We start from the raw sequence: 14,002 nt of genomic DNA, 5'->3' as shown, positions 1-14,002 counted from the left end.
ATTTTTAACTAGCTAATAATGTGTCATGACTTTCTATAACCCACCAGAGTGTCCTCACTTTACTTAAAGCATCCAATGACAGCTTATAAACAACTTATAATGTATCATGACTTTCTATAACCCACCAGAGTGTCCTCACTTTACTTAACGCATCCAGTGACCGCTTATAATGGTTTATAATCACTGTTTAAGCATTATACCATCTCATACAGCCATTATTTGACATAACACTTATAATAAATTATTATAATGTTATAATGTATAATAACTGTGATTATAATGCGTTCATGAGAGAATAGTTATAATACTTCATGATACATCATGATGCTTGAGCCCTTATAAAACATTATAAAAAAACATTATAATCTGCTTATAATTGTTATTATAACACATCATGAACATGTATAAGTCATTATAACACTAGTTATAAATCAGTATAACCTCATTATAACTGCATTATGATCGCATCATAATGCGTTATAAGGAGGGGCCTCATAGAAAGTGTTACCCAATTTTTTTTTGTTGTATCATAAATATATGTCTGACATTTATAATAAACCAAACGGCTTGAAAATCGGTTGAATATTCGGTGAGTTGTGGCGATTTTAATGGTTGATAGACGTCTGCCTCTGTTGACTAGTGCAGGAAGTAGACACGGCTTCCCCCTGACCAAGATGGCCGCCGCGTTGACGTATTCCACTCAATAGAGTTGCCTAGGAACACGGCATCTAGTCAGTATATATATCTATGATTGATGATGATGATGATGATGATGATGATCCTTAGCCACACCCGCCTCTGACCCCCTCTAAACAGAGGATAAAGGTGACTTCAGCTGGACACATCGGTCACAACAAAAGCAGAGGTGCAACACTGTGTATGAGGAGTGCGTGGGGAAGAAGACATTCCTTCAAAATGCTTCCTGAATAATGACTCACACACACACCCCTCCCACAACCAATACACCCGAGGTCTCCCCCAGAGAAGGAGCCATGATAACATGGGAAAAGAAAATAATTTAATGCAATGTAATATTGTTAGAGAGAAAAGCTCTGATTCAGCCACACACAGGTCCACACACACACACACACACACATACACACACGCACACAAGGCTCTGTTGACCTCCTGCTGCAGTAGCCTCAGGATGGAGCAGAATGTGTGTGTGTGTGTGTGTGTGTGTGTGGGTGGGTGGGTGGGGGGGGGGGTTAAAGAAAAAACAAGAAAAGAAACCAGAAGTTGTCATGACGGTCTTTGTATTAGGACACACAGGTTCAGACACAAACCAAAAACACAGAGGTGGTGGTGATTTAACCGTATTGCCATGACTGGGGAAGCAGGTGGAAACAGGAATGAATTATGAATGAGAAGAGGATTCATCTCAGGTATAGACAGAGAACATTTTTATTCAGTGATCAGTGTGTGTGTGTGTGTGTGTGTGTGTGTGTGTGTGTGTGTGTGTGTGTGAACTGATCAGAGAGCTGTTACAAGCTGGAAAATTGACTGTGTAGCTACTGAAATACAAACAGTTGAAGTCACAGCCTGTTCTTTTCTCATTAGTAATCAAGCTAGAATATTCATTGATATTAACTCAACGTAAAAAAAAAAAAAAAAAAACTAAAAAACAAAAACGTAAGAGTGTGTTTGTTAGATTGTGTGTGAAAACCATACATCTGCAGTTTCAGCTGGTTTCTCTACATGAAAACTAAGTTAAATACAGCAGCTGCATCACATACATACACATACACATACACATACACACGCTGTATACACACACTTTATCACACTCTCTCAATATAAACGTTGTGCAATGCAGGTCAATTCACAGTGATGATACCTGAGTGGGTGTGGGGCCAGCCGTGCAGGTGTGTGTGTGTGTCTCCATGCTCATGACTGAACACTTGTGCATGGAAGTGTGTGTGTGAACATGAATGCCATTAACATTGTCCTCTTCATACTCACACATAGACACTTGGTGCTAGTGGATCACTTAGTTTTTCCCATAAGACCAGAGCTAGCCAAAGTAAACCCTGTATCGTTGTGGACACCAGGTTTCTTAAAGGCATGGACGGGGATCGAACCCATGATCTTTGGTTTACGAGACCAACGCCTTACCACTTGGCCACCACGCCTCCAGGAAGGAAGATCATTCATCATCAGTAGCATCCTAACCTGAATATTCAGGCTTGGACTGGTGGATCATTCCCTACGCTCCCAAAAAGATTGTGCTGAAGCAGGTTCTTCTTCTCCATCAAAGTGAATTTGGTGGTAAAAGACAGGGGTCAGAGGTCAAGGTCAGAGTGACCTCACATAGAGTGCAGCCCAGGAACTGACCACGGAAGAGGAACCTAGATAAATAAATACATTTAATAGCTAGATTAAACTGTTTACTAATTAGGTCTCAGATAAAATTATGCCTTGATGACATTTTATATCTAAAAGGTCAGAGGTGAATTTGTTCATTAAAAACCACTTACTATTCAAAACTGAAGGAAACACTGTGACCTTGTTCTTACGCAATAGTTAATTGAAAACTCAGATTTAAAAAAAAAATGTATTAGTTTTTTTTCTAAACCTAATTTCAGGAGCCATTAAAACATTAAACAACTTAAACATGACGAATGTGGAGATACAATCAGTCTTTATATACACACACACACACACACACACAGCTGGTTTCTCTGATCTCCCAGGGATTGCCCCTCCTCCAGCCTTTTATAGACTGATTTTAAATTAACATCTGCTGCTATTCCATAAAAAAAATGAACCTGGAGGATTCATTTCAATTAGAGGGGGGAAAAAAGTGAACGGTTTAATTCATTTAGAGGAGATGAACTCGGAAACGAGGCTGAACCGGCACCTGTGAGGAGGCACAGACAGAAAAACAACTCTATTTAATAAGAAAAGCAATTTATCCAAGGATGAAGCATTAAATCAGCTTTAAGTTTTTCTCTTCAGCAGCAGCAGAAGATAATTCCACTCATTTATGTTGCACCTCCCATTAAACTCACTGTAAACCAACTTGTACCTGCATCTCACAAAAGTCACTATGACATCATTGTGTTGCACTCTGATTGGTTCTTTTTCTTTTCTTTTCTTTATTAGGATCCCTATTAGCACCCGCAGCAGCATCGGCTATTCTTCAAGAGTTTTAGAAACTCTGATGTAACTTTTGACCCATAATGCCCCAACAAGGGGTTGAAGGTTAAAGGTTAAAGTTCAGCTGTAACTCATGGCGAACACAGTGTCTTCATACTGTGTGTGTGTGTGTGTGTGTGTTGACTCACCTAGCTGAACTGGTGCCGAATGTTGCATCATGTTTTGCTGCTTTTGTGTTTGTAATCCTTCAAATCCTCGTCAGTCGCGGACGCTGGAGTCAAATGTGATGTGACGTTTTAATAATCAGCCAAAGAGCCAAGCGTAGGAGTTCCTACAGGATTAATGTTACAGGGAACGTGTCAATACACATCTGAGAAGAGTTACACACAGGCAGAGAATACACTGAGTGGGAGGCTAATTGTGAGTGTGTGTGTTTGTGAGTGTGAGTGTGAGGGTGGCACGAGGCTTAGAAGACATAGGCTATCACACCAGGGTCCAGATTAACATGCAGCACATATGGATATAATAACTCTTAAAGCTGAACTGAAGTCGTCCTCGGGGCTTTGTGGAGACGCCCACCGTCAGATTAGCGGAAGGTACAGTATATTAATACAACCACATGTCACCATGGTGTCATTTAATCAGCTGTGCTGTGGTAGTGGTTCTTCGCACTGTTGTTCACCTCAAGCTTCAGTCCAAGAAATCTGAGCTTTTTATTAATCCACACAGAGTCACAAAGAAAAACACAACGATCCAGAGATCAGAGAGTTGTGTTGGCCAAACAAAAAGACATAGTTGTGACTAATGACTGGTGTCAGCTGAAGCTGCTGAGGTGTTAGTGCACTGGTTGAGCCTGACCCTCAAACATTCATGTAACTATTAATGCTACAATATTTCCCAAATTCAGGAAGAATCTTGTAATACAGAGGATTTCAGACACCCTGGTTTTCTAGCTTCCCACTTTAGCCTTCAATTTTACATAAATTATGTAATCTAGCTCCCACTTTAGCTTCAGTTACACTTTATTTTGCTAGCTTCACTTTAGCCTTTGGTTGCAGTTACAATAACTATTGTGAGCTAGCATGATATCCTTTAAGTTAAAAAGCTACCTACTGTTTGCTCATGTCCTACTAAACTAAGATAATTAGAGGGCCCCACACACTCGAGGCGGACTCAATCCTTTTAACATTTTTATGACCACGTGGACTCCACGTACGCGTAGGTCCCCATTAACAAATGACTTTAAAACACAAAATTTTTCACCAGACCAGACACAAGGTTTTGTGAGTTTTTGAGCATGAGTAAAGGCTCATTTATGCTCCACTTACGGACGTAATCGTATGCGTCCGTGTCAAACGTTTTTACCGTCACTGCCCACATACTTTCATGCGTCCTTAACGTTGGCATGGATGTTAAAGGGACAACGAGGAGTTTTGGAAAAGCGAAGAGTTTTCACACTACATTTATGAGCCTCCGCGCGCACCGTGAAATTCTTTGACCGGCGCAAGACAGACTCATGTTTTCATTCATCAAGAATTAAAGTCAGAGGTTCAAAGAGGTTCACATACCGTCGTAGTTCCGACCATAAACGGCGATTTGGCTGCGTTATTCTCATGACTCACCACGAAGGAAATGCTGGTCGGCTCGACCAGCATTTCCGCCACCACTAATAATAACAAAATAACGATAGAGACAAAACGATATATTTATCGAAAATGTGGGTAGCGGAGATTCATCCACATTAACGTGAGACTTTCTTTATAACCGAATAGAAACTCCTCGTTGTCCCTTTAACCAATACATCCACCAGGGGGCAGCTCAGAGTCAAAAGTTTATGACAACAAACACGGTGTGAAAACAGAGATCTTGATAATGTACATAATAATTAAAAGAAAAAAACTGACTCGTTATGTGATGCGGTGGTCGGTAAGGCCATTAAATTCATCACGGCTGGAGGACGGAGAATCTTTTTCTCTCGTTCAGCCATCGTGTCTTCTTCTTCTGTCTCAGACTGGATCTAGGCTCCCTATCAGGTAGTGACGGCAACAGCGCCCCCACAGTTTCCGGTGGTACTGCTCCGTTTGGTGCGTATCCATAAGCTTTGTGGAAACGGACGAAAAACGGATGAAATGAACGCAGAGTACGGACGAAAGGCTCCGTTCGTATCCGTATTTAACGTTGAGCATAAATGGGCCTTAAGGCACAGCGATTACAATAGGGTCCGAGGGCCCCTGGTGTACTCGGGCCCTAATAACACACTTATAACCACTGTAATCATCCATGTAGCTGTAGGATGATCACAACTACAAGTTTGAAGTTTTTTTCGTAGAAAATCATCACAAGTTATTTTATCTGACACTGTAGTCTATTGGGCTCTAGGTGATTTCCCTCTAATCATTCCCTGATCAACTCATCAGCTGTAAACAGACACAATAACTAATGTTCAAATAGAGATAAATTGAGAAGTAAAAGAGGAGTAGGTTACTATAAAAGTCAGTGGAGCTGCTGCCAGTGTGTTATTGTGTGTCAGCTCTAGTGTTTGTCAGACTTCACCACAAACTCATTGTGTCAAATTTGTTGAAACACAATTTAACTCAGCTTCAGTGTCACACAATAATAATAACCGTCAACAATTCTGAAAGCTGCTGTGTGTGTGTGTGCATGTATGTCTGTGTCTGTGTGTGTGCAGTTCAAACTCAGGGAAGAAACACTGCAGGAGGCCTGTCAGTAATTGTGTGTTTATGTTTTATACAAAAGCTCAGCGTGATGCAAATGGGAATGTGTGTTTCTGTGCAGATTGAACAGGCTGTGTGTGTGCACGAGTTTGTTGTGTGTGTGTGTGAAGTATAACAGCCCAACATGAAGGTAGTGTACTCTCTCCCATGTGTCAAAAGGTTTCATATAGCAATAATGGACACTGTTTTCTGTGTATTACCACTACTACCCTTAAGGCACACTCACACACACACACACACACACACACACACTGTTTTGTGAGTTTTTCTCTCAGAGGCTTCATGGGGCTGCGGAGGACTGTAACACAGACAAGAAGAGAACAACAAATAGAGACAGAGGAAACACTGTAAAGTTCACCGTCTTCACCAGTCAGTGTTGATTAACCAGCACAAGCTGCTAACGACTGATTCACTGATAATTAATTAATCTGCAACGCCAGGTGAAGTGGTTCATCCCCGCTGAGTCGTCCTTTGTACCCTCATGATTACCTTATGAGCAGCTCGATGCTACATCAATGAGCTGACATCTTTGAGCCCTCTTCAACCTGTTCACATTTCATTAAGGACCAAAAATATGGAGGACTGAAGGTGCGGCCTAATGTCACTAACATCTCCACAAAAGAACAGAGATGCCACATCACATTTTAGAAAATACAGACTACAGACAGATTAGGATTCGCTGTGTCATCTCAGAAAGATTAAATAGACGAGGCGTGTTCACTGGTGTGTGTTTGTTTGTCTTTCCTCCACCCATCCATCCATCCACCTACCTATCCGTCCTTACCTTTAATGATCTGTGAAGAAGTGGACCGTGTGGATAGGGTGAGGAGGAGGAGGACATGGAGAACAGCCCTACAACAAAATCTTGAATAAATAGTGTGATTATTTTTCAATGATACATTGGTATCCTCCTAACCCTAATTTAACACATACATGGCTACAGTGGCCCAGAAGGGTCAACATGCTGCAGCTTAGAGAAAACCCAAGCAGAGACACAAATGCGTGTCAAATTCAAAAAACAACATTGTCAATTTGACAACACATGCGTCACAAAAACTCTCGACACACTGGAGATGGTTCAGGGGATGTCAAAAAGTTACGGACCCAGCTAAAGACTAATGCTAAGTTAAAGCAGAAGTAAGCGATCCGGTCATTTTGGCTAATGCTGCGTTCCAGGCAGGCTTTTGAAACCGTAAATTACAGCTTCAACTCACGACTTACGACTTTGTAGCGTTCCAGGCAACCCACTCGTGTTTCTCCGACCTGTTTTACCTGTGAAAGTCACTATAACGGCCACTCGTAACTTCTGACCCGTGAACTCGTACCAGATCGAACTGGTACGAGTTCACAGGTCGGAAAAACACGAGTTACGAGTTGCCTTGAACACACCATAACGTCTTGTCAGCCGATGACAGAGTTAGCAGCCCCCGCCCTCGTCATGGATCTATTGGTCCTCGTCCCTACGTCACCACATTCAGGCGCATCCCTTGGCTGCACACACAGAGAGGACTGCCCCTTTATGCTGTTCTCTCTCCTCATTGGATAAAACTTGTAGGATACAAGGAAAGTTTTCTCCTGGGCTCAGAGCAGAGCAGAGGGACTGACAGACCCGTGTTTCAGACCAAACACTCTATGTAAGTGATTGCTGTGGGAAGATACAACTATTTAAGACTTATATTAACACAAAAATATCACTTACTTCTGCTTTAACAGTAGGCTACATTATTTAATATCTAAACATGTGATAGTGATGTTATTTTTAAACAATAGCTTCTGAAGATGATGATGATGATGATGATGATGATGATGATGATGATGATGATGATGATGACAATGAACAGGTGAGGAGGAGCAGGAGGCGCCTCTGTCTTGTGAAGACTGATGATGGAGGGGGAGGGGGCTGAATGCTCCACTGACTCCTCCTCCTCCTCCTTCTCACCTCTCCCCACTTTAGCTTTGATATCCACTCTATCTCCCATTTCCATTTCCTTTTTCCCGTCCTCAACTTATCCTTCCTGCTTGCTTCATTTCCTCTCCTCACCTTTCTACTCCTCTCTTTTCCTCTCCTCCATCTTCCCTCTTTTTCAGCATTTCCTCCTTTTTCTCTCCTACAATCCCACTGCTCAGAAATAAATGAGCAACCTGCTTCCAATTCTCATCCTCTCTCTGGGCTGGCATTTACACACACGCATATACATGCACGCGTGTGCGCATACATACACACACACACACCTGCTGAGTATGCAGGCAGCAGCTTTTGATTGTGCACAGCTCTGACATATGATATCACACAGTAGGAGACCAGGAGCCTCCACACCTGCACAACAGAAGAAGAATCTGCTTTAGCACAATCTTTTGTGAGCGTAGGAAGTGATCCACCAGTTCAACCCCCCCATCACCCCTCCCCTCCCCCACTTCACCACCACCACACCATACCCTCCACCCCTGTTTTCAAGTGTGTTCTGATGGAGCTACATTTTCTATTATAAGCTGGGGAGACAGAGGGTTTTTTTTTTTATACGTGTCAGTTTATATTATCTATCATAAAAAATATAAAGTATCAATGAGTCAAGGTGTATTAGGCCTCTTCCTAAGGAGAAAAAATCCAAATACATTAAAGCAGAAGTAAGCGATCCGGTGGTTTGGCTAATGCTGCGTTCCAGGCAGGCTTTTGAAACCGTAAATTACAGCTTCGACTTACGACTTTGTAGCGTTCCAGGCAACCCACTCGTGTTTTTCCGACCTGTTTTACCTGTGAAAGTCACTATAACGGCCACTCGTAACTTCCGACCCGTGAAGTCATACCAGATCGAACTGGTACGACTTCACAGGTCGGAAAAACACGAATTACGGGTTGCCCTGAACGCACCATAACGTCTTGTCAGCCGATGGAGTTAGCAGCCCCCGCCCTCGTCATGGATCTATTGGTCCTCGTCCCTACGTCACCACATTCAGGCGCATCCCTTGGCTGCACACACAGAGAGGACTGCCCCTTTATGCCGTTCTCTCTCCTCATTGGATAAAACTTGTAGGATACGAGAAAAGTTTTCTCCTGGGCTCAGAGCAGAGCAGAGTGACTGACAGACCCGTGTTTCAGACCAAACACTCTATAGAAGTGATTGCTGTCGGAAGATACAACTATTTAAGACTTATATTAACACAAAAATATTGCTTACTTCTGCTTTAAAGTAACATATTCAACTTCAAGGCACCAAGAAACACCACCTTACACATGAATAACAAGATCACCAGCCAATGGATCACCATGGTAGCAGGTATTTGAAGGTGTGGTGGCCAAGTGGTAAGGCGTTGGTCTCGTAAACCAAAGATCATGGGTTCGACCCCCATCCATGCCTTTAAGAAAACCTGGTGCCCTCAATGCTCCTCATGCACTGACAAAGGGTTGTAATATGTGAAGAACAAAATGATCCACCATCAGCAGACGCCACAATCTGCGTGTGAGTATGAAAAGGCCTATGTTGAAATGTTCCTTTATGAACCGTTATATAGTGAATTAGCTGAGGAACACAACGTTGAATGGACAAGGCTGTAAAACTACTGAACTACAAGGAGCTGAAAATCTGGCGCTGGAGGACCAGGGAGACCATCTGCAGCTTCTGTGGAGCTTTGGAGCAGTCGATGGTTGAATCTCTCACATTAACCAGAGAGAGGATGTGTCAGTGCTCTCTGAGCCTGAATATTCATTCATTCATTCCAATGCATTTTTTTTTAAATAGAAGTCAAAGACCTTCCCTGGTGTGGTGGCCAAGTGGTAAGGCGTTGGTCTCGTAAACCAAAGATCATGGGTTCAATCCCCATCCATACCTATAAAATCACTAAAAAAGAAAACAATATAGGTTCAAATATTTAATAGCATTTCATGGGTTGTAAGTAAGGAGCTGTGGTGCTCACCTCAATGGTACCTGGTGATGTATCTATGCCCCTGCTTCTATTATTTTGGCTTTCAGCATTTAAACCACCAGGAGTTTTGTTTGCACATTCTTTACATTTCACATTTCTGAAGCTTCAAGGCTGCTGCTCAGAAAGAAAGGTGCAAAGTGTATGTAAAGATGTGTGAGGAGCAGGAAAGAAGAAGACAGGAGGAGACAAACTGAGAATACTCCTCGGTGGCATTTTTCTTCAGTCGTCCTCAGTGGAGACAAATGGAGGATGGGAGAGAGAGACATTGCTCTGTAAACCTGCAGAGAGAGAGAGAGAGAGAGGATATTCTTCATCATGCTTAATCTATGAAGAGAGGAAGAGAAAGAGGCAGGAGGGGGATGGGGGTCTCACTCCTCCTGTGTCCATGAGCCACAGACTGAGCTGCAGTTAAACACGTGGATTTGTCTTTACATAGAGTTTATGTTTAGCTACTTGATGATGAAGCTTCTGTCAGAAAATGGACAAATGATGTAAAATTAGAGTTTTTTTCCCCTCACATCGGTAAAATTAGATTAGATGAGAAAAAATACTGGAAAAAAAAAAAGAAACTGGTTGTGAATACAAATTTTGACAAGATAATCAAGATGTGAATTCACAAGACTAATGATTGGAGCCGTAAAGGGAAAAAAAGAGCAAGAAAACAAATTTTTGTCCTGTAATATTTCCTCTATTAAATTGATTTGTTGATGAATGAGCTGATCAGACAGATGAGTAGATTGACTACATAGAGAAGGAGACGGAGAGAGAGAGAGATGAGTGGAGGAGCAGGTCGTCTCTGATTTGACAGTTTCTATTATGAAGAAGGATGAGAGGAAGAAAAGTGAAATTTGAGCAGATCTCTCTTCTCCACTCGTCTCTCTCACTTTTCCCTCTTTGTTCTCCTGCTCAATCTCTTACCGTCCCCAAGCGCCTCTCTCTCTCTCTCTCTCTCTCTCTCTCTCTCTCTCTCTCTCCCTCCCATGTGCTGCCACTTAAATGAAAAAGGAGAGCTCTAATCTCTTGCCCCTTCTGGATGATTACCATTTTATCTTTCAATTACCAATAATCCCTCTCCCCTCTCTCTCTCTCTCTCTCTTAGCTCTATTTTTATTTCATTTTCCGTTTACTATTAAAACTTTTTATTCCATTAGTCTATTTAACCATTTTAGATTATTTTTGTTACTGTAATGTTGTTTTATTTTTGTGACCAACAGATTAAAATGTCTTTTCTAAACAGATGGAGGAGTGATTTGGTTTTATGTAGGTGTGTGAGACTGTGGGTTACTGTAATAGTTTCTGTTTTGAAAATCAGGGTAACTGTTTTTAAAGTGGATCATTAAGAGATGTCTGTAATGAATGAGAATGAGTCTGTGTGGCTTAAATCTAAAATACTTTTATTTTGTCACACTGCCTCACCTGAGGGAGCTCCTGATAACACCTACCATACCTTTATACTGTACGGACCATTACTGTAATGTTTCCTCAGGTTTTAACTCCTTACTGTAAATGTACATGTGTTGCTTAATGTCATGTCGTTGTTATTAATATTGTGGTATTTATAATAATGACAATAAAGTAAAGTGTACTTATGAGTGACATAACTGGCCCTGCTGCGTGTGTGTGTGTGTGTGTGTGGTTGAAGCTGAAGCAGAGAAAATGAAAACCCCTCTCTGTGTATGAGAAAGTTGAGTGTCGTCGTTCTTCTTAAATTAAACTTTATTGGTCCCTGTTCTCTCGCCTGAATAATTAATGAGCTCCATAAATCAGCTCTAATGGAGCTGGACTCAGTGGGACTCACTTTCTCATCGTTCAGTCTGATCCAGCTGTTTCACTCTCTCCTGCTGTCTGGACTTAACAACCCTCTGGGGTCAGAGGTCACTTCCCACCTCATGGGAAGTCTCCTGTTTTGCACAAACTCAGTGGAGAGTGTGAATATGTCCGAGAAACAACAGAGCAGGGTGCAACACTGCACAGATCATTATTTATAATAAGTCAGAACTGATCAGAGAGCAGTTACAGGCTGGAAAATGTACTGTGTACTGAAATGCAAACAGTTGAAGTCACAGCCTGTTCTTTTCTCATTAGTAATCAAGCTAGAATATTAATTGATATTAACTCAACGTAAAAAAAAAACAAAAAAAACAAAAACGTAAGAGTATGTTTGTTAGATTGTGTGTGAAAACCATACATCTGCAGTTTCAGCTGGTTTCTCTACATGAAAATTAAGTTAAATACAGCAGCTGCATCACATACATACACATACACATACACACACACACAAACACACGCTGTATACACACACTTTATCACACTCTCTCAATATAAACGTTGTGCAATGCAGGTAAATTCACAGTGATGATACCTGAGTGGGTGTGGGGCCAGCCGTGCAGGTGTGTGTGTCTCCATGCTCATAACTGAACACTTGTGCATGGAAGTGTGTGTGTGTGTGTGTGTGAACATGAATGCCATTAGCATTGTCCTCTTCATACTCACACATAGACACTTGGTGCTAGTGGATCACTTTGTTTTAGAGTAAGACCAGAGCTAGCCAAAGTAAACCCTGTATCGTTGTGGACACCAGGTTTCTTAAAGGCATGGACGGGGATCGAACCCATGATCTTTGGTTTACGAGACCAACGCCTTACCACTTGGCCACCACGCCTCCAGGAAGGAAGATCATTCATCATCAGTAGCATCCTAACCTGAATATTCAGGCTTGGACTGGTGGATCATTCCCTACGCTCCCAAAAAGATTGTGCTGAAGCAGGTTCTTCTTCTCCATCAAAAGCTGCTGCCTATACTCAGCAGGTGTGTGTGTGTGTGTGTGTGTGTGTGTGTGTGTGTGTGTGTGTGTGTGTGTGTGTGTGTGTGTGTGTGTGTGTGTGTGTGTGTGTGTGTGTGTGTGTGCGTGCGTGCGTGCGTGCGTGATGGAGATCAATGTGCTCACTGGCCCAAAGAATCTCAGATCTCATTGGTCCATCATGTCCTTGCGCCTTGAGTTATTTACAGTAATGAATGAGGAAACTCCACTGACTGGAAGAAGGCCTGGACTTTGCCTTATAAGTTTTGTATTTCCAATAAAATAAAAGAGGTTCACATCAAAATTTTACACACCATATATCCAACAAATTTATATTTCTCAAAATTTTTAGATATTGAAAACAAATGCAGTTTTTGCAATACGGAACCAGAATCCTTAACTCATTTATTCTTCCACTGTGCTCAATCCATCAATTTCTGGACTCAACTTGAACAATATATAGTGTGTAAAATCAAGAAGAACATTATAATTGACTGTAAAAGTGTGATTATGTTTTTTGCCCATGAAGAAAATGACATCACCTTTAAACCTATTCATTTTGTATGGCAAATTTCACATACATAAATGCAAATACTCTTGCATGAGTTCAAAGAATACATGAAATCCCTTACACTAATTGACACTAAACAAAGAAGAATAAAGCTTTTACATTCTGTCTCCTTTTCTTTCCTTTTTCTATTTTATTTATTTATTTATTTATTTTCCGTCTGTCATATTATTTGCCCATTTATTTATTATCCTTCCTTCGATTGTATGTTTACTAACATTGCTAATAATTACCTTATTTTATTGTGATTTATTTATTATTTATGATTACTGATAGATATTGGAGCACCTGTCTGATGTTCTATTGTATAATTGTATGTACAACCTTGTTCTTTATACATCCGTTTGTATGTACAGCTGTTTTCAATAAAGCTCATTGAAAAAAAAAAAAAAACTAATGAGGAACCCCCCCCCAAAAAAATGTACTGATTCTCAGTGAACAAATATAAAAATGGCTGCATTTCTGACTCTGATCCAAGAGTCCATTTATTTTAAATCACTGAGCTTCATTCATCAGACACCACGGTGCATGTATATCTACGTGGAAACTGTTTCATTGACACAACGACACAAATAAAAACAAAATGATGCAAATGCCAATCTGAAAACTGTAACTGAGAAGTCAGGTCACAAGGTCATTGTTTGTTTAAACCACCGTCACAGACAGTGATCTGTTAATGTTCAGAATCCAGATCTTCCTCTATAAACTCTGAGTGGAAACTTGAAGAAGGAAACTGGTGTTTTAAACTGTTTTTAATGTCGCTCTGTTGGACTTTTTGCTCAGACCCTGTGAGTCCAGTCTCTTCACACTGGCAGTGAACTCACCGCTGTGACCATATGGAGACATTCAGTGGAGTCATGGTGCCATCTAGTGGAGACT

The 14,002-nt window shown here is 41.2% G+C and overlaps 4 non-coding genes across 4 annotated transcripts; 2 read left to right on the top strand and 2 right to left on the bottom strand.

The window, feature by feature from the left end:
* Positions 1-2,060: 2,060 nt before the first annotated feature.
* On the bottom strand, positions 2,061-2,132 carry trnat-cgu (transfer RNA threonine (anticodon CGU)). Its single transcript has one exon. It is a non-coding gene; the product is annotated as a tRNA-Thr (tRNA).
* A 6,986-nt stretch (positions 2,133-9,118) lies between these two features.
* trnat-cgu (transfer RNA threonine (anticodon CGU)) lies at positions 9,119-9,190 on the top strand. Its single transcript has one exon. It is a non-coding gene; the product is annotated as a tRNA-Thr (tRNA).
* Positions 9,191-9,589: 399 nt separating this feature from the next.
* Positions 9,590-9,661, top strand: trnat-cgu (transfer RNA threonine (anticodon CGU)). Its single transcript has one exon. It is a non-coding gene; the product is annotated as a tRNA-Thr (tRNA).
* Positions 9,662-12,345: 2,684 nt separating this feature from the next.
* On the bottom strand, positions 12,346-12,417 carry trnat-cgu (transfer RNA threonine (anticodon CGU)). The gene has a single exon. It is a non-coding gene; the product is annotated as a tRNA-Thr (tRNA).
* Between the last annotated feature and the right edge of the window lie 1,585 nt (positions 12,418-14,002).

Source organism: Trachurus japonicus, chromosome 5 (assembly GCF_045865225.1).
Source record: "Trachurus japonicus isolate A0001 chromosome 5, Traja_1.0".
Taxonomy (NCBI): domain Eukaryota; kingdom Metazoa; phylum Chordata; class Actinopteri; order Carangiformes; family Carangidae; genus Trachurus; species Trachurus japonicus.
This window is presented reverse-complemented; position numbering and strand designations above follow the sequence as displayed.